The 24,899-nt window shown below is 38.6% G+C and overlaps 1 protein-coding gene across 1 annotated transcript in view; it reads right to left on the bottom strand.

Annotated features, from left to right (window-relative positions):
• LOC108042780 (voltage-dependent T-type calcium channel subunit alpha-1G) overlaps positions 1-24,899 on the bottom strand; it is a 92,156-nt gene that overhangs the window by 59,314 nt on the left and 7,943 nt on the right. The window contains 1 exon segment of the mRNA XM_044461001.1: positions 6,791-6,820. The gene's annotated coding sequence lies outside the window, so the exon portion shown is untranslated.

Raw genomic sequence — 24,899 nt, 5'->3', positions numbered from 1 at the left:
CCCCCAATAAAATAGCATCTGTTAGCCTTTTTAAAGTTCAATCATCAGCTAGACTACCAACCAAGTCCCCAGAACCGTGTCAGTTTCGAAATTAATTGGCCCACAAATGCACATTTAAGACCTCTCATCGATGTGAGAACATCGCATCAATTAGATGATCGCAGCTAGCAATCAAATCAATGGCACAAATGACCCCGGGCACAAAGACCTCATCCAAGAGCCCAGAGCCCAGAAACCAAAAGGATCCAGGATTCGGGCAGAGGGGGTTTTCAGTTAGCCAGGTGCATTTATCAATTTAGCTGAGCCCCGCAGCGCAAATGGCAACAATGCTGGCCAAGAGACACGATATGACACGGACGACCAAGGCAGCAGCAGTTTGGCCAAAACAATGATGGCTAACAAACTAAAGACGGCACACAATACACAACTACACAGAGAAAAATGATTACTCATACACTAGCTACCTAATAGTTTTTAGTGTGAGAATAAAAACGTTCTATTGAAAAGGTATTAATAGATAAATCCACAAAGCTAATTATGTAAGAACAAAAACCTAAAACTAAAGTGAATGCTTTCTTTATGTTATAATAAGTTAAATTCAAATTTGTATTCAAACAAAAATCGTATGTTTACATTAGTAAGTTAGGTATTTTGTGAACTTTTTGTAATAATATTCGAATTTCATAGAACAAAGTCATACATATTATTCTCCCTGTGTAATAGCGAACTTCCGGCAGTTTGGCAGCCACTCGGCGCAGTTGCAATTGTTTTTGGCCCAACAATGGGTGGCTCCTGCTCCTTGAATCCTGGCCCTGCACTTGCACCTTCCTCTACACCTGGATCCGAATCTGAAACAGAATCTGAGTCCGGCGAGACAATGGGCCAGGCCAGTCCTGATGCGAACGTTGTAATTAATGCCTCGGGCGGCTGGGATCTTGGACTAGTAGGCATTGTTTTTGGCCCGGAGAAACAATGGCGACAATAGCCAGATACTCTTGGCTCTGGCCCTAAACAACAAGAAGAAAAAGCAAGCAAACAGCAAAACAACAGAGCTGCAAAACAGAAACTAAAACAGAAAACATGCCAAAAAACAAAATAACAACTTAAGCAAAGCTCCATCAGCATAGGTCGTCATCCCAATTCAAAAACTGGGCAATGAAATGTTTTATTAAAACCCCACCAAAAACAGACTGCCAACAAGAGCAAAAATAATAGGTAAACTGGATTATATATGCATTTAAAAGCCGAATTGCATCCACTATACAGCTTAGAGGGAAATGTGTGTGCAGCTCGGAAAATTCGTACATACATACAAATATGCAGGGAAAGTATTTAATAACTGGTGAATACGGCAATCGAGCTCGCTTTTGTGGACTAGCCAATTTCCGTTTTCACTGCCCCTAAAAACCCATGAAGGTATTCTTCTGCAATTTTTATATAACGTTGTAATTGGTTCAGAAAGGAAAGTAAATATATTTAAAACCTTTTCATGATTTTATTTAACAGGAAATAAAGAAATAAATAATCTGATTGGCCTTTTAAATTGTCCTGAAATAATTAAATTACACAGCACATAAGGAATTGTAGAATATAATAATTTAATGTAAAACAAAAACATATCTTAGAAACAATGGTTATACGTAATAAAATAAATCGATGAGAAGCATTTATATTTTGCATAGAAACAATTGTTATTATACCACATAATTATAATTATAATGTATTGTTTGCGACATTATGTTAGTTAGGAATTTCACTTAGAATTTTCTCATTGAACCATCGAGTAAATCACTGAAATAATCAATGAGCCACCAAACCATCCGACTGTTATATGCCTATCTATTTATATCTATGCGCTTTTACGACCAATTTGAATTTTAATTGAAAATAAGTGCTTCATTGTGTCTCTTTTTTGGCCAAACTGTGACAGTTTTGCAATTGATGAGAAGTGAAACGCAGAAGTGGCAAACTAGGAAAGCACTTTGCTATTTTCCATTTGCTATTTGCGGACGGAACCATTTTATATCAGGTCAATCGAATAAAATCGATAATTAGCCGTTTGCATATCACGCATACGCCGCATTGGCCACACAACTGTTGACAAAACTGTTGAACACCCCACCTTCTGCCTTTCACACTTCTGTCTGTGTTTTGGCAATAAATCAGAATTTAATTGGCATCTAATGTGCAATTCGCTGGCCAATGCAGCAAAATGGTCAGCAATGCATATTTAATGGATCAGCATTATAACGACATTATTTGGATGCTAATTACAGCCAACCAAAATGGGCAAAAACACCAACGCACAAGCCGCAAAAAAACAACTGGGCTTGGATAAATGGATGTGGGGGAAAAACCTCAAAATCCCACAAAACGCCAGGGCAATTTAATTTTCGACCAAATGTTCTGCCACTTGAGGCGATTTACCATTTCGCCCACACTTGGGCAATCAATAAATCTAATGAAAATTTCTTCGCCTCGGTCTGTCAACAAATCGAACTTGTTTCTAGTCCACACTTCGAGAAATCTTAAGTCGGGGGCTTGAAAACGTTTGAAGTTTGTCTTTCACTGACATCTTAAAATGTAATTTATTGATAGGCCAATTTATTGATAGGCCAAGGAGTACATGGCCACAAAAACACTGTCACAATGAAAAGAGTTAAAAACTGTAGGAACTAAGACAAAGATTTGAAGAATATATTTCTTTTGTTTGGGCTAGCAAATCATATTACATATCCAGAAATCTTAAATTGTTCCTTTAAGAGGAATAAATTATATTATACAAGAGACTCAATATATACATATCTATTTTTTAAAGCCACTATAGGTAATCCATCCATTGGTGAGAGTTATGAGGAGGGCTCAAGGGCCTCAGTTAAATACTTAATGTCCTTTTAAAGGTGTAATTTCATTTCATCTCTATCTGATTCATAACTTTTTATAGTTACGCATTTCAGAGACCAATTTGTCGCAGTGCACGACCATGTCCTTGCCCATGTCCATGTCCTGGCCCTCCGGCTTAGCGTGCAATTCAATTAAAGTTGCATAAGGCCATCGGACAATGGCTCCTCCGCGCTCCCGACTTGGCCAAGTGAAATGTTCACTTTGATTTACCCCAGCCCCCCCCCTCCCTTTGAACAATCCGCCGCCCAGTTTTGTGACAAGAATGAATGAACAATGGCTTTGGCGTCCTTGGCAGCTCCCGGGGCCAAAACATTGGGATGAAAATTAACGATGGGTGCGGGGATGGATGGGATTTTGCCAGCACTGAGAGCCGAAAGCTAAAAGCTGAAAGCACACATATTAAATTACCAAGTGGCAAGTCAATTGGCATATGTCGGCATGCCACACACAAAAGCATGCTGCAGCACCACTCAGCCAGAGTTGCCAAGTTAAATGAAGTCAAAAATGTAAATTTCATTTGGCAGTTGAAGATGTAGAAACGGAAAACCGAAAGACGCAATTAGAAGGAGGGAATGGGGCGGTAAGGGGCGGAATGGGGCGTAACGCGTGTGGGCGTAGGAGTTGGCGTTGCCAAATTACAGTTACCAGCTGTTGCGCCAAAGTCAGAGGACTTAGTCTACGGGCTCTAGAAAACCCCCCAAACACCCACACACCTCCCCAAAGAATTCTAGACCCCAAGACAACCCCCCAAATACACCCCACTCAAACAACATCCGCTAGCAACATGTGTTTCCATTCTCCACCGCACCTACAATCCCACAAACCCCTACACTTTGGCAACTGAATCAATAACAGGAATGCAAGAGAGACTATCTGAATACCCGGTACATATGTTGATTATATGAATGAGTTTTATTGGATTACTATTAGTATTGGAAATTGATCAAGTATTTACTATACAAAAATCAGAATCATTAAACACAAATTCTAGGTACAAATTACAGTTTATTTAGTAGTTTTTTCATAGATTATGGATTAACAAAAGTATATTAAAAATTAATATTATTTACTACAGCAAAGGGTTATGAGGTTCATTTAAAATCCATTTGTTTTTAACAAACCTTATTAGAAATTCAATATACCTTTGTATTCTACAAATGCCGAGTATACAAATAGGAACCAAAATGAATTTGTTCAAGAAAATCTGTGAAAACGCATTTTGCGGGAAACAGCAAGTAAATGACAAAAGACATAATTTCATAATTAAGTGCACAAGACAAAGAGAGAGAAAGCAAAAGAGAGAGAGAGAGAGGTAGCTATCGACAGGGAGAAAAGAAAATTTCCTTTGTTTTGTGGGCCATTAGCAAGTGGACTAATGATCTACCGAAACTGGCGAGCTTCTGGCTGAGCTCGTAATTAATGACAATCGCAAAGGGAGAGGGTGTTTTGGTGGGCAGAGGGAAACTTTGCCGGCAAACACTGGGAAATGAGGCAATTTCCCAAAACTCAGAACTTCGAGTTCATTCTTCAGTCTGTCAAATAGAGATTCAGTAATTGTCTGGGGTTTCGGTCGGAAGGGGCTCATTTGGATCCAATTGTGCCAATGCATATACCATTGGCCAAAAGCTATAAATCTGTATTGCTCGGATATGGCATTTTAATTACAACTGACTGCAAATCCATTGATTCAAAGGAAAATGATTGCAAATGGCAGGTGATCAAGTTAAAAAGTTCGGTTTGATTAAACCTGTACAATTAATTAATATACTTAATCAGCCTTATACTGTATACATAATCCGTATACTGTACTTACATATTCCACTAAATATAATTTTCCAATTTTAGTAAAGACCCCGAGTAGATTATTCAACTGAAAGGAATGATTTACTACACACGATTAAGTGCTTAAATATTCATGAAGATTTAAATTTTATTGGACTCAGTAAAATCCCCAACATTCACAGTGGAGTTACAAAAAATAAGCTGTTTTTATACCCTTTCAAAAGGTTTTATAATTTTGGTGAAAAGTTTGTGATGGAAACAATATCGACCCTCTAATTCTTGTTTAAAATCGAAACCATAAATCTAGTTGATTTTTTTCTGGATTTCGACCGCAAGGGTATTACAATTCCGACTAGATCGTTTCCAAATTAAAATTTACCGTCCATTGGGTTGATTAAAATATAGTGAAATGAAAACTTGCTTTACCGAAACGAAAGTGATCAACTTGCATGTGCCATTGATTGGTGCACTTTTAGCCGCCGCTAAAAAAAGCCCTATAACCCCAAAAAATAGCCCCAAAAAATAGCTCCCGTGAAAAGCCATCAAACATGTGTTCTATTCGCCGCTCAATCAAATTGCTTGGCGGGAAAACTGATGTTGCTTTTGACGTCGGCTTTTACATAGTTTTTATATAGACATTGTTTTTTTTATCCAATTCTACATTTCGCCCCCATTGGAAAATAGATCCATGTGGGTGGGGATATAAATGGGGATTCAATATTGTGGGCACTGGTACGAAGTACGATATCGTGGCAGCTGCGTCATTTTGGCATTTGGCAATAAGCAAATAAATAAATAAATCATTTGTGTGCATAGCCAGCGATATATATCGCCAGATATGGCCAGGAATTGATATGGTACGGCATGTGTGCCACACTGAGTGGATGTACAGCACTTGAAAGTGGAGGAGGAAATGGAACTTGACTGCGTTGACAGTAGACGGCGCCAAATCGGCTGACTGCTGTCCTCCACCTCTCCCAAACGGCACACATGGCGTATGCTCGATTTGCCTCCCCGACAATTATGAATATGTTTTTCCACGGAGGGAGGCACACTAAACATATTTCATATCGCTGGCACTTTTATGACTCACACACTCTGTCAAAAACTATTTTTAGGCATTTAACAAGGCGTCATAAGAATTTCCATTTGTGAAAGGAAAGCGGAAAGAAAACCGTAAGAAAATAGCAGGGAAAGCGGATTTTTAAAAGCAATTTAGCTAGTGGCGTTTATTCTTCCTCACCGACTGGCTGCTTCTTTATATTTCCGATTCTTCTTCGTCGTCGCCTTTCAAGTGTCCATCAACATGTTTGACAAGTGCGCTGATTTGGCCACCTCACTCCAAAAATACAAAAAAAAGAAAATAAAGGAAAAAAAAAGATATATATATATACCACCCAGAATTGTCTGTGTGAGTCATTATTTGGCCATGCTTGCAATTTCCGCTGCCCAACCATCCCATCCCGATTTCCCCCACCCGGAAGTTGTTAGTCGGGCCAGGGCCATGTTGTTTCGCCCAGCTCTCCTCCAACCCTAATGAATAATGCAACAGTCTCTCTGGGGGCGGTGAAGTGATGTAGCAGGTAACCCCGAAAATAAGGTTGCAAAAACTACCAGACCAGCAAAAGCGAGAGCTAGAGCGAGAGGCAAGCTTTCACCAATAAAATATTTAAATCGAATACTTTGCCAGATAAGAGAGAGCACGGCACAGAAAGTAAGGGAACATTTCGGTTAGTCTGCTTTAAAACTACAGACGATGATCGCCTGTCCTCTGCGCTTCTCGCAGAGATTATCGTCTTAGGGTTGACTCACTCATCTACGCCCCTTCTCTGCGCTTCTCATCCTTTTCAGCTAAGCTATTCTCCAGAGTCGCTTTGTAAAGTCTTTCGGCAGAAGCAATTTGGAAAATGTATTATAAATTAGTGCTCTTCTTCGCGCTTTTCTTTCTATACACTTAAGCTATTCTACATGAAATTAAGAAAATGTATATTAAATCGTTGAAATTATAAAAGGCATATAAGTATTAACCATAAATTATTGCTCGAATATAAAAGGTTTTTGCACATTATTAAAAATCTTTAGATAAATGAACCAAAATACTCACATTTGTCAGGCTCAAGAAAATAAATAGACCCTGAAAAGAGAAAAGCAAAAGAAGAATGTCAAAATGTAGTCAACCAAAGTAATTTGATATTTAGATTTCACAAGCAATTTGTTAATTTCCCAATAATTTTAAATGTAACAAGCCCTTGTGGTTGTGTTACATTTGTGACAACCCTAATCACAGTATTTCCCTGCCCTCAATTCGACTGTTCGAATGTTTATCAAGTGTTAATCCAGTCCTTTCAGTGCGTAAGCCATTGGTAAACGAAACCAAGAACTAGGTAAACATTTCCCATTTCGGGACAATTAATCAAATATTTTTTCATTGAATTTCCGCGAGAGGGGCAGGCGGCAGAAGACAAATGTTGAACTAAGCCATATCACATGACCGTGGGCCAGGTTATTCTGGCCCGGATCGTGGATCCCGTTCCCGGGGCGTTAATGGGCCAACTGACAGACAGGCCGAATGATGGATGACATGGCGGCGGAGGGGTTCCTTTGCCATACGAGTTATGCGTGTTCGAGTGTGAGGGCAAAAACAAGGCGCTATATGTTTGGATATCACTGGATATGACTACTAAGCCCCCCCCTCCCCCTTCCCCTTTCCACCCATATATCTCATAAATCGCATTTGTGCATTTGCATTAGATGCAGCTCGTTGGTCGCAATGAGCAACAATGTCAAACTTACTGCCGCCATCGCCATCTGCATGCAAATCTGTCCGGGATGCAATGCAAATCCTGTTTTACAGCCACCAGACTATGACTATGACTATGACTATGACTATATATAAATGTACCGTATATGCATGCTTGGCTTAAGCCCGAGGTCTGGTCTGGTCTATATCTATACGGCTATATGGACTATATATGACTACATGGCACCATCTTTGGCTTTGGATTTGGCTACGAAACTCGGTTTTTATTTTGATTTTATGGCATACGACGGACATAAAATATGAATGGATTAACGCACACACTTGCACGCAGACATGCAAAATGCAGCAGGCGACAAATGTGTCACTTTTTAATCTTTCGAGGTCTGTAAAGATACTTTGTATGCGCTTTAAGTTGGAATTTAATACAGACTAAATAAATATTCGACTTCATAACTTAATTTATTACATTTCTAAGATCTTAAATAAACAATATTAAAGTAATTACAAATCTATCACAAAAATCTTTACCAAAGATTATACTGATAAAGCCAATAAGATCACTGCAGCTTTTCAATAATAATCATTCGATTCATGCTTAGCTTGAAAGCATGAGAAGCGCAGAGAAGGGTGTTGGTATTTTTTGTTGGACGGCCGGATATTCCATACGCTTGATTTAATTCCTGAGTCTTTATTTATGTGTCTTAGCTGCTATTTTATTCCCTTACGCTGCTCCTTAAGTTTTCCCACAGACTGAGAAAATCTTTTGTCTACCTCAGTATGTGTTCGTGTGTCTGGTTTTCGCTACGTGTGGCGCTTGTCATTTGTTTATTTTATGCCACATCGCTTCGTGTGACATCATTCAATTGACATAACGTTGACGGTACAAACTTATCAACTCGCTTTAAAGGTGTAGCGATGCCCGATGCTTTTCTTAAAATTGTTTCTTTCCTTTTTTTAATTTTAACCATTTTCCTCTACTTGTCACCTTTGCCGCCACGGTTTGTTTACGGACAGACGTCGCAATTTATTTCATTTTTTTTCTCGCTGACTCTTTTAAAGGTTTTCCTTTTATTTTTGGGTTAACGCCTTGAGCGAACTGTAAACAAAACCGCAGTGAGTCTTCCACACATACATACAGTACATTATCGTACATTAAAAAAAGTACTTTAGGATTTTATTCGAAATTTAAACAGGATTTATCTAGTTTAAAAATGGTTATATTTAAAGTGGGTTACCCAAAAGACTTTATTTAAATATAATATTAACTACTATATTCCCTTCTTAAAGGAAATAATTTTTTTTGTTTATAAATTTACAATCGAAAATCTCGTGCTTTAAAAGTTCTACTCTACTTGGACGTTGTGTATTTACCTGTTCTTTTCCGCACCGCTCTTTCATATTTAACTGGAAAATTTGTCCCGAACTAGGGATTTCCATGTGCAAGCTAATTGGTCTGCCCTATTACCAGCCAGAGAAAATTGTTTCCAAAAAGGTAAAGTTCATCAAAAACGTGACTGGTTTTAAAGTGAACGCTGCAGCGCATAAATCAACAATAAATGTTGAAGAAGAAAACAAAAAACGAGCGAAAAACCAAAACAAAAAAGCAAATTTCATACATTTTCGTTTGGCTGGCATTTTTTTTTTTGTAAATTTTCCCTGCGTTTTCTGTTTGATTTGCGGAAAGCGTAAGACAGAGGCGGCGGGGGAAAACTCGGGGAGTAAAAAAAGAGGGGCGGCGAAGGCGAGACGAGACCCAGTTTGCAAAGTAAACAAACGGCAAATGAAATGCCGCCGCCGACGTTCGTCGACTGAAACTATTAAAAATGAAATGGGCTGTGCGAGAGCACCACCTCCCTCGCCCCCCCTTTCAGCCGCCCCTGAACCACCCCCTCTGTCCAGATGATGGACAAGGCAAAGGGACAGTGGGCCTCACAGACTATGCCGCCGTCGGCCTTTTGCATCTATAATGCATATAAGGACGTAGAATTGGGGGCAGGGGCATGGGCGGGCACCGGGAAGGGGTCATACAGCAGAGAAGGTGTTTATCTATTTACTCATATATTAATATATGTACAGCCAAGCATACACATACATATACACTACCAAAAGAAAACTCTGGTTATTTAAAACACTTTTAAAGGTCATTAATGGAATAATTTCCACTTTAAAATTTGTTGCCATTGACTAAATGGTTCTTACAATCTAAACTATGCAGATTTTAAACTTGAAAATTATAATAAATAAATCATATATTCCCATGACGCCAACTTTTAACAAAGTTAGACGAAAGCAAGACTCTTAAAGTTTTCACCACTAAAACCTTTCATCTTTTGTAAAAGTTTTTCAACATATTTTAAAGTGGTCACATCTCCAAAAACTTTTGTTTCAAGTGTATACATATTTTTTTTGTTTTAGCTCTGTGTGTGTTTTATATATGAGTTTCATACGTTCATATCTGTTCACAGATATGTTCATTTGCATACGCTTTGCACATTGCCAGGTTTTTCCAAGCGTTTCAACCAAACTTGAAGCGTTATGATGACCTATATACAGCCGGAGTATGCAATAAAAAAGTGCGTTTCAAAGCAATAAAGCAATGTTCATATCGATTATATTTGTTAAAAGTTTAAATTATCTTTTTAATATACGAAAAATTGTTAAAAAAAACCTAATAAAATTTATGGCTTTGCAACCAATTGAAATCCAATGCTAAACATTTATTTGGCAATAAATACATAATGAAACATTTTTTTGCCAAATATTTTCACAACTATTCGTTTTAAAGTACCCAATTAAATTGATGAGAAATTATGTGATATTGGATATTTGGGTAATTTCAGAAATACTCATGAACCGCACTGTACTGCTAGCGTATATAATAAATATTCGAGAGATAACTGCACTTTACGCACTGCAATAACTTGGCTAAAATGCCGCAATGAGCCAGTGTGTTTATGAAATATGCAAATGACACAAAATCGCTGCCACTTCGTAATCGCATTCCAGCGTTAGGCTACCTGCCACATTCCTTCACACTCAGAACTTTAAAGACCTTTTGATTGCAGTTAACGATCGATGGATCGATTTATTGTGCAGGAACTCAAATGAAGTCCCAAGTTCGAGGTTGAAAAAAACTCTAGCCATGATTGATGGGCGGCTAATAGAAATGGAAACACCCTTTTAGTGGCGAAAAATGAGTGGGAATTTGTCTGATATCCATGTAAATGCCAGGCCATAAGTCAAGCCCTTCTTCATTCCATTACGTAGCAAGTCCGGAGAGCTTTCTAGCAATTACCATTCTGGGGACATCTTTTAATTTGCCCCCAAATCCAACTCCCTTCCTTATTTTTTTGCCATTTTCCCAGTGGGTAAACATCAGACGAATGCTTTGAGTCCGGCGTTTGCCTAATTTGTTTTTCTTTCCAGTTTAATTTGAAACCTGGACAACAACGTCTTAGCCTTGGTTTTTCGGTCTTGGCCAACGACGCAACAGTTTGCTTAGTGCAAAGACCAAAAGCAAATTTTCCTTTCAGTTTTCCGAGGGGGAAGGAGGAGAGGGGAGAGAGTGGGAAGTGGAAAATGCTGGCGCTGCGTGCTTGGAAAATGTGTTTATTTAGGATAACTTAACTGATTGTTGTTCCTGCTCTCGTGCCCATTCTTCTCGCCAACTCGCTTGTTGTTCTTGGCCAGTTGACAATTGGCCCCAGAGAAAAGCGATGAGGGAAAGTGGAGAGTGGGCGGATGAGAAAGTGGGTGAAAGTGGGCGGCTGCCAGGACAATGGACACTCGAAGGCGCGCCACGTGCACACAAAGCGCATTGTGGGAAAAATAGCAAGGCAGATGAACAAAAAGAAACAAGTTGCGAGCTACATTTCCTCCAGTTTCGAGACTAGAAGATACCTTCTGGTATCCATTAAATACAAAAAAACAACAACCATTGTTCGCAAATTTCCTGAGGCGTTTAATAGTTAAATGCAGTGGATGCAGTTGTTACTGAAACATACTTGTGGTTAGAGTACATTTTTAAAGTCTTATAACTTTTGAAAAGATCAAAAACTATGATATTTTATTCTTCAAAAATTAGTTTTCAAGATATAATTACATATATGGTACATTAAAGAAAACATTGATTTATTTAGTTGTACATTATAGTGTTAATTAATTATTATCGAAACTAACATTTATTAACAAAATACTATATTTTTTATTGATTTTCTAAAATTTATATAAACTTTATTTTATATATCGTTATTATTTGGCAAAAGAAATTCCAGATCAATTTTGGATATCGATCAAACAAACAAACTTCTATTAGCTATTAATTTAGCAATTGAATTAAGTTCTGTCCTAGAAGTTGTGAGAGTACAGGTTAATGGATATACCCCACCGATCTGTGATGCTCGGGTACTAAAAAGCAAAACAAAGTAGAGCCAACAAAACGGCAATGACAACGGGGGAAAATGTATCCGCGACCTCCGCGGGAAAAATTCGCAGCCAGCTGACCCACAATTTCCGCCCATTTGCCCCGTTCCCGCCCCTTTACCGCCCCTCTACCGCCCCCTTGCCACCCCCTTTTCCACCCACCCCCGCACTTTGTTGTTATTGTTGCCGTTCTGTAATAAGCTGTAAATACGCTGAGAGCAGCGCAGTCGACGGTCATAAATCAACGGATGATGGAAAAGGGGGCGTGGTGGATCTGGAGGCGGGGCAGAAAAAGCAAAAAAAAAAAAGACAAGAGCAAAAAAAGCAAACGCGCTAAAAGAAATCACAGTAATTAATTAATATGCCTGTGTGTTTGTGTGCGTTGAGTGGGTCTCATAAATTAATTGCCGACGCCCTTTGTCTGGCCACGCCCATAGACGCCGCCCCGCCCTTCACGACCACCTCCGCAGCGTCCTCTGCCGGCGACAGACAGCACTTATTCAAAAGATTCCTTTGCTTTCCTTTATTTTTCGTATTAAATTTTAATTGTCCTGGTAAGTCGCCTTCTTGCATTGTTTTTCTTGTTATTTTATTTTTTAAGTTCAGTTTTAATGCGGTTTGCCGGACAGAAGTTGCCTGCTCTGCAGCGTTGACCAAGCGGAATTTGAAATAAATTTTTTGTACACATTTTTTGGACAGACAATCCTTTTTTTCCCGCATCCAAAGAAATTTGGGTATCCAAAAGTACCCCTTTCAAGTGGCGCCTAAAAGTATGTGGAAAATCGCAGGGGTAACATGACTAATTGGCTTTGAACTTGAAAAAAAATTAACATAATAATATGAACAACATATTTTTAAGCCTTTTCAAAATTATCGAAAAAGGTATTAAATATTGCATCTATGTACTTAAAGAGCTGAGGTGCGCAACCAACTGCTTTGAGTCAAATAATTATTTTGCAAAGATGGGGTTTTGGTAATCCCAAGCCATTATTATTATGCTGTGACCTCACCTACTTATTCTTGGTCCATTTAATAATAATAATAATTTGCATTAAATATTTGTCCAATTTGCTTACTCAGTAGATTAGTTTCTTTGTAAGCTCATTCTACACATTATAGTATATAATATATATTTATGTCGAGGACCGAGAACTGCTTACCGTAAGCAGTTCCCCATTTGCAGGCAGTGCATTATGATTAGCTTAAGTAAATTTAATCTCCATGCGCCGTTGAAGTCCTCCCACGAGATGAATATTTAAGCAAATTATGCCCATTGCCGCACCGCTGGCCAAGGAAAAAGAATAAATCGTGGCAACATATTTGGCCGGAATCATCTTCTGCCCGGGGCCTAATCCCCACCCGATCTGCGAGCACAGGTGCTGCAAGTCACTCGTCTCTGGCAGCACCGTTAAGTTTGAATTATGGCGCACATGTGGCTACTGGGATGCCCCTTTTTTCTCCACTCCTTCCCCGTTCTCCCTCTTCTTTGCCCAGCGTGTCCATGAAAATCTGACACGCATAAATCCTGTCCAGAAAATGGAGAAGAAGAAGGAGGAGGCGCTGGCAGAGAAGCAACAAGAACTGGGCAGGAAAAAAATGAAGTGGCAACTGCGGCAGGCAGCGGGAAACGGAAGCGGAAACAACGTAAGCGGAAGCGCATGTCTAACAAGTTGCTGAAACTATGCGGGTCGGCCAGCACTGAGCGAAAAACTAGTCTTATATATCACACATATCACATTTATATAAAAATCTTTATCTTTAAAGAATAATATTTCTTATTTATAATTTTATAAGACAGCTTCGATTTCTGATTTATGCCAGAGTTATTTCTGATATTTTATAGAAACAAATATGTTCTACAACAAAATACGAATGCATACAAAGTATACAAGTTATTTTCTCTACTCCCAGAAAAATTATTATCTTGTTTATCCAGACTGACACTGAAACTCTGACCTCAAAAGTTATATCAAGATATAATCTGGGATTTAAGACAATCTTTCTCCAAGTGTGGTGGGACTAAAAAAGGGGACTACGGAGCGGAAAAACAAGAGGCAGACAGCGAGACCAAGTCCGAAGTCGGAATTGCGCGAATGGCCCCCAAATGTGATTAGTGCACACGGGAAGTGGCCGAAACGAAACGGGGAAACTGGAGAAAGTTCCCGGGCAGCAGGTGCTTTCTCCTCTTTATCCCCCCCCTGTCCGCTGTCCCCTGTCCCTTATCCATTTACCCCTCAGTAAACCCGTTCTGAAACAAACACATGTAGCAGCATATCCGAACAGATGTATGCCAGAATTTTCTTCCCCTCGCACGCGCAACAAAGTTGCTAAGACGCCGCACAGTTCAGTTCAGTTTCAGTTTCAGTTTGGTAAATCCTTTTTATGCCATGTCCTTGTTGCTTCTGTTTTTGTTGTGGTTGCTCCCTTGCCTTCTAGCCCCCTAACCCCTTCTCCATCCGCCCCCTCGCTGATTTCATGGACCACCCCCCTCGTCGACTGCCCCTGGCTCATTGTTTGTTTGCCTACTTTTAGTGTTTAGCCAACGTCGCATAAAAATAGAACAGCAGCAACTGAAAACAGCACTAGTCCATATGGCACAGTGGATGAAATAAGCTAAATACCAGGAAAAACTATTTAAAGACTAATGTTTTAAGACAGTTTGAAATTGATTTGTATTTAAAATTATTTTAGTAACAATTCGTCAAAACACTATTCTATAATATATGTAAATCTATTGATCCTATGGATATATTGAACATGGTTTGTCTTCCTTAAAAATATATTTAAAATCTATGAGTAATGTTTTCTCTTCCTAATGTCAAATTTTAACTAGCACAGTTCATCCAGCAAATGGTTTATTACTAAGTAGCAAGCTCAAAATGTGGTTTTGAGTCCCCCACAAAATCCACTGTTAATAAATCGTATGGTTTGGAGGCACTGCTTAACTTTATGCACTCCCCTAAATAATGAACTTTGAACCACTGTGCCGGGGGATCATTGCATTTTGCGGTTGCCACTGTGGTCGCGTTACCCAGAACGGAACTCTCCTGCTGGTTGTCGTCTGCGTAAAGGCTTAAAGTATTACAGTCACAGTAGTTCCCAGGCCCCTTCCCTGCCACGCCCACCCTGCCATGCCCTCCCTCAGCCTTCGCCCATGCCACGCCCCCCGCTGCGACAGAAACTCAGCTAAGCCAAATGTTGACGACTACGTTTGCTACTTTTGGCTTTCGGCTTTGGCTTCGGTTCTACTTTTCTGCTTTTTAGAGAAAAAAAAATGGGTACTCGGATAAAAGTTAAGTATTTTGTAATAAAAACTACAAATTCCTTGAAGGAAAGTCAATTGCACTTGACATTCCCAATTTCAAGAAGGTAGAAAAATTTAATTTTGGTTACAACTCAAGACGCTTATTACTTGATTTTTTCTTTTTGAGTAGTAAACCTTAATTGTATTGTTAAATTTATTAATAGGATTTATTAAGAATTCTGTTTTTGAAATTAAAGCTGATGTGTGCTAATTTTAAGAACCCCTATCCAAATTTTATTTGAAATGTTAGATGTCAGTAGAAACTGAACTTGAATACAATTTCTTTCAGTGTACTCTGCTCAGCGCAATATGAGCAACTTTTTGTTGCTGCTGTTGTAGTCGCAACAAATTGCTGTAAGCTGTGAAACTAATCTTGGCAGTTCTTTCCCTTTTTCAACCGCCCTTTTTTATGGTTGGAAGGGGGACGATAAGGGGAGAAACTACTTCAGCGGATTACTTTCGGATAGTTTTGTTTCTCTCCACTGGGTTTATTTTTAGCGGCTCTTGAACGGAGTGGGTCCGCAACACACTCATTAGCCGCGAATAATTTGAACAACCCTCTCGACTTTTGGGGTATTTTGACCATCCAATCCACCTGGCTTTGACCTCACGTGCGGCGCCACTTGGCCAATTTGCGTAGCATACTTCTCAGCTGAACGCTAATAAGCGGTCTACTCAACACACAAAAGGCGTTTACCAGCGGCAAACATGTACTTTTGCCATAATGTGCAAATAATTGATTGCCTCTTATGCATGATTCTCCATTCAATTGCACTTTTTGTTCGCCTCCATTAATGGGCGATAAGTCCATCAGTCGGTAAAGTTATCAAAGGTATTAGGGCCTCTTTGAGACTGAGGTAAATGGATTCGACTTTGACCTAAATACAGGATTATGAATTATATGACATCAAATAAACTCCTAAATACTGCTAAATACGAGAATTGTTTAAATTATAAATAATTTGGCTATTACAATAGTACCGATAAATACTAATCTTTGATTGGATTTCAATTCTATTTTTCTTAAGTACTAAAATATTAAACTTTGAATTCTACTGGAACTTTGTTATTTTCGTTGGGCTATCATATTGTCCGATTTAAGCTTTCTATTGATATTTATGATATCGAATAATCAAAACCAAATCAATTACCTAAAAACCCGCTGGCATTTACCAATAAATTAATCCACACCTATACCAGCGAGATGTATATTTTCCGATTCACAGCAAATTGAACCATTTCCATTCTATTTTCGGCTGCAATCCCTCAAGGATTTCCACTCCATCACGACTGTTCAGCCATTCCCATTGAGAGAGTGCAGCGACTGACTCAATTTACCTTATCGATATGGCCCCGATTCCCCGAGTGAATCTAATAGAATAAACCAATTGGCAAGCTGGCCAAGGGAAAGGTGAAAGGTGAAATGGGGAAATGGGGAAAGGGGAGAGTCCCCGGCAAACTGTTGCCCATGTGATGACAGGCTCAAGTTGTCGTTGTTTTGCTTTTTCCTTTCGCCTGCCTTGGCTGCTTTCACTTTGTGCATTTCCGTCAAGCGGAAATTCGCGTAAATTGCCGGCATGTCCACTGCGAAGTGAGAGGCGGAATAAAAGTGGACTAAAGGGGCCAAAAAGGGGGTGTTGGAAAAGTGGGTGGTTGCCGGAACGGAGCGGAAGTTGATGCAAGTCTAGAAACGAGTGCCAAATGCCGGAAGCCCATGGCATTCTTGGACGCAGGACGCAGGACACAGGACACGGAGCCAGGCGGCCAAAATGAAAGGCGGAATGAAACTGTTTGCAATGGCCGACGACAAATGCAATTTTCCCAGGGACTTGGCACTAACGAAAAAAAAAAAAAGAGGAACTGGGGTTCGATTCCAAAGGACATGGGATGACGATGGTGCAATGAACTGCGTATAATTTGTGGGAAACAAACTGATTGAAAGGCTCCTGAGAATTTCTCAGGGCCAACAAATTGATTGATGGAAAATAAATGGTCTCAAGGTGTGTAAAAAGAAAAATACATTTTTTCGGAGAATTTATTTTCTTATTTGTAATTCCACAAAGACATTTACTGGTACATGTTAATTAATATTCATACAGCTTTTCCTTTTCTGCAGGAATAGGGGATAATTTCCAGTTTAAGGTTTTAGTATCTTTGTCTTTTATTTAATAGCCTTTTCCTTCTGTGTTTTGGGTTTCTCCCTTTAAGCTTTCTTATCCAGCCCATCCAAATAATGTCCAACCTATTTGCTTTGGGCACCCTTAACACTCGGCTAGTATTTGTTTTACACCTCCTTGGGATCTTTCTCATCCATCCACTCATCCATCCATCCATCTATACCTAAATCCAACTGTTTGCATCCTCATCCCAAAGATCCCGCTGTAATCCGCTATCCGTAGGCCCGGCTCCTCAATTACTGGACTTAGATGGCGGAGGATTTGCGGTGGCCATTACCCAACCACCTTGGCGTTATCCCCGGTCCTTGTCCCTTAACCCGCTTTCAACTGCCTCACCTCGTTAACCCCCCACTGCCTTAAGTCCATACCATCCCCACCACCCGCAAGTCCTTGGGCAATCCACTCAATTTTTATTCGTTATTTTCATGTTGGCAATGCAATAAAAGGGGCCCATTCATGGGGGCTCTTTCCTTGGCCGTTAGGATGCCTAGAGGCACCGCCATTCTCGTTGCCATTTTGCGTATTCTCCTTTTTAGCCCCCAGTTTGGGACGCTTTTCTGGAGGATGGGGGGATTGCCTTTGATGCTTTAATATGATGAAGTGATTGGAGTGCCGGCGACTCGTTGGAATGACCATTAGACATGCAAAACGGCGACGTGTTGCTATTTATGCTTTGTTATTGCCTTGCCCCCAACTTCCCCGATTCTCTGGGCTTAACTGCCATTTTCATAACGGCGGACATTTTATTTTCGTAGATTAACTTTCCTTTCATTCACCGTTTGTTTGTTGATTGCTGCGTGTTAATTGGCCACGCAATAGACGACAAATTGAGTTCACCACCTACGCCACCCACTGACCCACCTATTTACCCACTCCTTACCCTTTTTGTGGAATGGACCTTGCACCTGACCCCGGGTGTTTTTGGGGCCAGCAGAGTGTCAGAGATTCATCTCCATGCCAAATGTATGCCAAGTGGCATCTGCTTGGCATAATGAGCTGCGTCTACAATTGCTCTGGCCTTGACATCAGCCCAAAAGGGGTGGGTCAGAATACAACCCACCACCGACCCACCCACTGACCTCCTGGCACATTTGTTTTTATGTTAGACCGTCAACGCAGTTTCCATAATTTCAGCATTTGTATAAAATTCGACTAGAACACAGTAATGTCTCGCTATTAAGGAAAATTAAATGTGCTTTCAAAAGGTAAAGTAGCTGATTTGGATTTGCTTTCGATTCAAAAATCAGCTCATTTATATGCCTTATATGCTTCATATAGTTCTAGAAATTTTAAAATAAAGGATTTAAGAAATAAATGTATTTTTAAATTCATTTTTCCTTTAAAAGTGTTAAGCCTATAAAATTATTTTAATCAAAAAGCTTTTGAAGAAAACCTTAAATTAAGTGTCAATCTACTGTTTTTTTAATAATCTCTTTGAGCCTTAAACCTTGAGTATATTGCTTGGCTTATACCTGAGTAATAAAATAAAACCCTCCATTTAGCTGGCTCCACTGTGTCGAGGTGGCAAGCGATGCTATCATTAAGGGCTTTACGACAATGCCGGGCAATAAAATTAATTAAAATTCAATAAATTGACGCCCCGAAATGGAAACATTCAAATGGGAGCTGAGGGAGCTTTGATACGGATCCTTGGATGGGATGGTTTGGGTTCGGGTTCGGGTTCCCAGTACAAGTTCACGTTTCACTGGAGGATTCATCGCTGATGTTTAACGTTGGGAATTGGTGGGTGGATGGGGGAGTTTTGGGTGGTTTTTGGGTGGTTTGAGGGCCTCATTCTGCGGGCGCCTGCTTATGTTAATGCCCAATTACAATTGTTGTTCGCATTTGCTGTTTGCGTTGAAAATTGTATTCTCCCGGGTAATAGGAGAAACGGAATGGGATGGGTAAATATTGCTGAAAGCGAGACAAACATTGAGGGCAAAATTACAAGGGAGAATTTATAAGCCAGCTATGAATGAAATGGGAAAAGCAGGTCACGCAAAATATGAAGAGAATATGTATAATAAAATAGACGTTAATGCGTTTGGAAAAGCCAATTATTATTGGAAAATAAGTTTAAATCATGCTGATTGCATTTGGAAAAATTGTGGCCAACAAATTGGCAATGTAAGAGCAATCATTTCTATTGAAAAGCCTGATCTGTTCAATCCGCACATTTTCTACAGGCCCTTTTTCATAAATATACATCTTTAACACACAATAGCAAATTTCCGAGCCCCCCTTACGAATTTACGATATTTTGTAAAGTCAAGGGCTTTTGAAATCCATATGTGCATGATTTTTGGTGAACCGATCGGAATCGACTTACAGTTGGTAAATTTATGCACTTTAGAAGTTCAATTTTGCGTGACCAGACTACAACTTAAAAATACCTAACATGAAAATGGCTCAAAAATTAATATACGTTGAACTGAAAGATTTTAATACACATTTTAAAAGAATCGATCCACAAGTCTTTAGAGTAATGCCACTTTGAAATCGGATTAAATTTAAAAAAGTTATGGATTTTAGAAGTCCTATGGAGGGACACCATTTGACACATCATCGGAAACTTAGAAATATCAACATGAAAATGAGTCAAAAATTGGTCAACGTTAAATTGACAACATTTGAATGCAGATTTTTTGAGAATACATCCACAAGTCTTTAGAGGTATGCCACTTTGAAATCGGATTAAATTTGATAAAGTTATGGATTTTAGAAGTCCCAGTGAGGGACACCATTTGACACATCATCGGAAACTTAGAAATATCAACATGAAAATGGGTCAAAAATTGGTCAACGTTAAATTGACAAAATTTGAATGCAGATTTTTTGAGAATACATCCACACGTCTTTAGAGGTATGCCACTTTGAAATCGGATTAAATTTAAAAAAGTTATGGATTTTAGAAGTCCCAGTGAGGGACACCATTTGACACATCATCGGAAACTTTAAAATATCAACATGAAAATGAGTCAAAAATTGGTCAACGTTGAATTGACAAAATTTGAATGCAGATTTTTTGAGAATACATCCACAAGTCTTTAGAGGTATGCCACTTTGAAATCGGATTAAATTTGATAAAGTTATGGATTTTAGAAGTCCCAGTGAGAGACACCATTTGACACATCATCGGAAACTTAGAAATATCAACATGAAAATGGGTCAAAAATTGGTCTACAATAAATTAAAAAAATTTAAATGCAGATTTTTTAAGAATACATCCACAAGTCTTTAGAGGTATGCCACTTTGAAATCGGATTAAATTTGATAAAGTTATGGATTTTAGAAGTCCTATGGAGGGACACCATTTGACACATCATCGGAAACTTAGAAATATCAACATGAAAATGGGTCAAAAATTGGTCAACGTTAAATTGACAAAATTTGAATGCAGATTTTTTGAGAATACATCCACAAGTCTTTAGAGGTATGCCACTTTGAAATCGGATTAAATTTGATAAAGTTATGGATTTTAGAAGTCCCAGTGAGGGACACCATTTGACACATCATCGGAAACTTAGAAATATTAACATGAAAATGGGTCAAAAAATTGATCGACGTTAAAATTACATTTAGTTTTAGAGAATCAAAATTATAATTCTAAAACAAAGACCAAATTATAGAAAGGAAAATTTTCCCCTGCCCCATTTTCACTCTTTCGATTCCGCATTTTGCCTTGCATGCCTCAAAATTTGTTATTTATGAGTTTGCCCATCGACAGACAACGAATAATTTACAGCATCATAAGAATGAAGCCCACTCCAAAAAATCTCTATAAACAAAACACTTGGAAATGCACAGGTAATAAACAACAACAACTAATTCTACAGTCATCAATGGCAAGAGAAAAAGGAAAAGAGAAATATCAGAAAGAAATAAAACTATGCCAGACACAACAGAAATATAATTTTTGTGCCAAGCGAGGGCAAATCAAAGCCTGAGATCCGAAGGGTTTATACAGAATTGGAAAACTGCACTTGGCCCCAAAAAGGACACCTCGCAGAGGTGTGACAAAGGGGGTTGCGGGGGGGAAAAGCTATCGAAAGGACTTTGGCGGCAAATTGAATTGTTCGTCATTGAAGGAAATGGCAAGTGATTGTGGGTAGGAGAACGCTGAATGGAAAGATGAGGTGCTGCGAAATGGCCCAAGGACCACATGCATAAAAGGAACTGCATATACACACACAGACTGCACAGGAAAAAAATGTATAATCACTTTATGCCCGCTAGTGTGCGATCTAGGCCGGAATAAATAACTCAAATTTTGGTTACCAAATAAATAAATAATTTAAAATTATAAAAGTATTAAGAATTTTTATGTGAAATAGTGATAAGAAAATTTAATTTTAGGCCAATAACTTATACGTCAATACGATCTGTCCCAAACAATATTTTTCAATCCTTTATATTTTATGTCTGGTAAAGTAAGTATTAATTTTATTGAGAAATGTATAGAAAATCATAATTTTTGTCAGTGCTTAGGGTGGGAATCTATACACATGGCAACAGTTGGCCCACAAAAGATTTCACAGTCAAAACAAAACCGAATGCCAAAATGAAGACAGCAACTGACAACGGAAATTGAATCGCACTGCTTGTGTGTGTGTGCGTGTGTGTTGGTGTGTGCGTGTGTGTTGGTGTGTGGGCTAGTGTTTGTGTGTGTGTGTGAGAGTGGGTGTTTGTGATTGAGTGGGTGTCGCACATTTTCCTTGGATACGCCTTAACTATTCTACAGCTCGTCGTGCTGCCCAACAATTCCAATCAATGAAAATAATTATACCCGTTACTCGTAGAGTAAAAGGGTATATTGTATTCGTGCAAAAGTATGTAACAGCTAGAAGGAAGCGTTTCCGACCCTATAAAGTATATATATTCTTGATCAGGGTCACTAGCCGAGTCGATATAGCCATGTCCGTCTGTCCGTCTGTCCGTCTGTCCGTCTGTCCGTCTGTCTGTCCGTCTGTCTGTCTGTCCGTATGAACGCTGAGATCTCGGAAACTATAAAAGCTAGAAGATTGGCATTTTGCATGCAGATTCTAGGAGTTCCTACGCAGCGCAAGTTTGTTTCAAAAAGGTGCCACGCCCCCTTTAACGCCCACAATCGCTTATATACGATTTAAAAAATTTTAATATTTCGGAAAAGTAAAAATGCAGTTTTATTGTGTTTATCGATACCTATCGAAATGTAGAAGAAATTTTTCAAATCGGACCATTCGTTAAAAAGTTATGCGTGATCAAAGTTTCTATCTCCATCTCCCTCGCACTCCCTTTACCTGTGTAACGGGTATCTGATAGTCGGGGCACCCGACTATAGCGTTCTCTCTTGTTTTTTTTATTTTGGTGTGACTCGTAAAACGATTTAGATTGGGTTTACTGAATCAGCTGATCATCAGCTGTTCTACATAAAAAGGGACAGTTTGACCCTTGAATTCTCCAACAATTATAGAATATATGACCGTTTCTTTGATGATTGCTTTATTAAAGTTTATTTAATAAATGTTGGCCATACCACTTACAAATTGTATTGCACGTGTTTATAGTTGCTTAATAGCTTTTACCTTAAAAGCTTTAATAAAAACATCAACTAGAAACTTTAACTTTTTAAATTTCATATCCCGAAACGGAAACTCTCGCTTATTGAATTTCAACAAAATTTCACTTTAATAACTTCCCAAATGGCAAACACAGAGAACTCCAGCCAAGTGAAAGTTTGATTCAATAAGGCGAGAACCTCGTGAGGAAAACTCAGGACTTTTCCGCCCGTTTGTCCACCACACACACTTTTTTTTGCACACTTTTCCCCCGGATACCACGGGAATGAAATATGCTCGCATTCAATTCACTTCATGTCCTAACCATATTTTGACAACTGTTACCGCAAAAACAGAAGACCAAGAGAAACAACAAAAAGCTCCCAAAAAAAAGGCGACTAAGGGGGATAAACAGTAGGGAGGGAAAAGGCTTGGAAAGGGAAAACGAAAACCAAAAAAAAAACTAAAAAAGAAGTAACGGCTTGGCCAGCTGTGGCATCCACTTGTGGTTATTTGTTGTCGGAACTTTTGCTTTCTGCCCACCCCCAAAAAACCCCCTTCCGTTACAAACTTTACTGCTTTCCATCTTTTTTTTTTGGTTTTTGCCAATTTTAACCAGCGCTAATGTCTCTGTGTGTTTGTGAGTTTTTGACCAAGGCTTCGAATTTCATAGCATAGGAGCAATCCGTTTTTGCTGGCCAGAAAGTTGAACCACAATTTTTGGAAATTTTATTTAATCATTGCAAAAAAGAACAGCAAACATTTTAAAAACGTTTTACACGGTCAAAGAAAAAAATGAGACGAATAATAGATTTCCCAATGACGTTACAGGACAGAATTATTTCGACATCAGATTATGCTTTTTATCGGGCTTACATTTGTTTTAATTTTGCTTTGGAGATGATGTTTATTTCCTTAAAATATGCATACGATTTTCTTTTAATTTTCTATGCAATAACTTAAGACTTACTCAATTTTCTACGTATACGCAATTTTGACCATTTTATCCACTAAGTAAATTACGTATACGTATTAAATGGATAATTAATACAAAACACGTAAATGTATTTGACTGCTTTTAGTGAATTTTTTCAATGATTTAATATAACTAGCTAATATCGTTTTCTTTGGCAATGTTTCCTACTTTATTTAAGCCCTTTATCCTGCAAAAATATTAAGTATACGCAAATTTGTGTTTAATTTACAAGATTAGTTTTGTTATAAATTTACTTTGGAGATGATATTTATTTGCTTCAGATATGCATACGATTTTCTTTTAATTTTCTATACATTTACTTAAGACTTATTCAGTTGTGAACGTATACGCAATTTACGTATACGTAATAAAGGGATAATTATCACAAAAAAAGTAAATGTATTTTGATTGCTTTCGGTGCATTAGTTTAATGATTTTATAAAACTTGTAGCTAACATCGTTTTTTTTGGCAATGCTTCCTACTTTACTTAGGTTCTTTATCCTGCAAAAATATTAAGTATACGTAATTTTGTTTTTAATTTGCAAGATTAGTTAATTTCGAAGTCCCACATAAAATTATTACCCATTTCCCCGCCACGTGCCCAACAGTCATTTATATGAGTTCTTTGCTTACATCTGTATAATTAATCATATTTTATGGGCTCAATGTCGATTGTCGCTGACATTGTTGCCATATCATATTCGTTCATGTGTGCATGTGGGCTGAGGCGGATGAATGGGCTACGTGTAATTGTTGTCACTTATTCATTGCACAGCAGATAAAATTAATTAGCATATTTGACACTGAAAGACACCGCCCACTTTACCGCAGTTGTGCCATTGGAATTCCCGAGTTTCAAACGCTTCTTTGATCCTCCCTCCTTTTTCCATCCTGTGAGGTCCAAAGTTTTCGCAATCTGAAGACTTTCGAATTAAAATTCATGAGGAGACGCAGTCGACGGCTTAAAAATTTCACAATCTCTTTTCATTTTGTTCATTCCCCTGCTGCCGTTGGCCAAAAAAATAAACTTTAAGC

The sequence above is a fragment of the Drosophila rhopaloa genome, unplaced genomic scaffold (assembly GCF_018152115.1).
Source record: "Drosophila rhopaloa isolate 14029-0021.01 unplaced genomic scaffold, ASM1815211v1 contig_3, whole genome shotgun sequence".
Lineage (NCBI taxonomy): Eukaryota > Metazoa > Arthropoda > Insecta > Diptera > Drosophilidae > Drosophila > Drosophila rhopaloa.
This window is presented reverse-complemented; position numbering and strand designations above follow the sequence as displayed.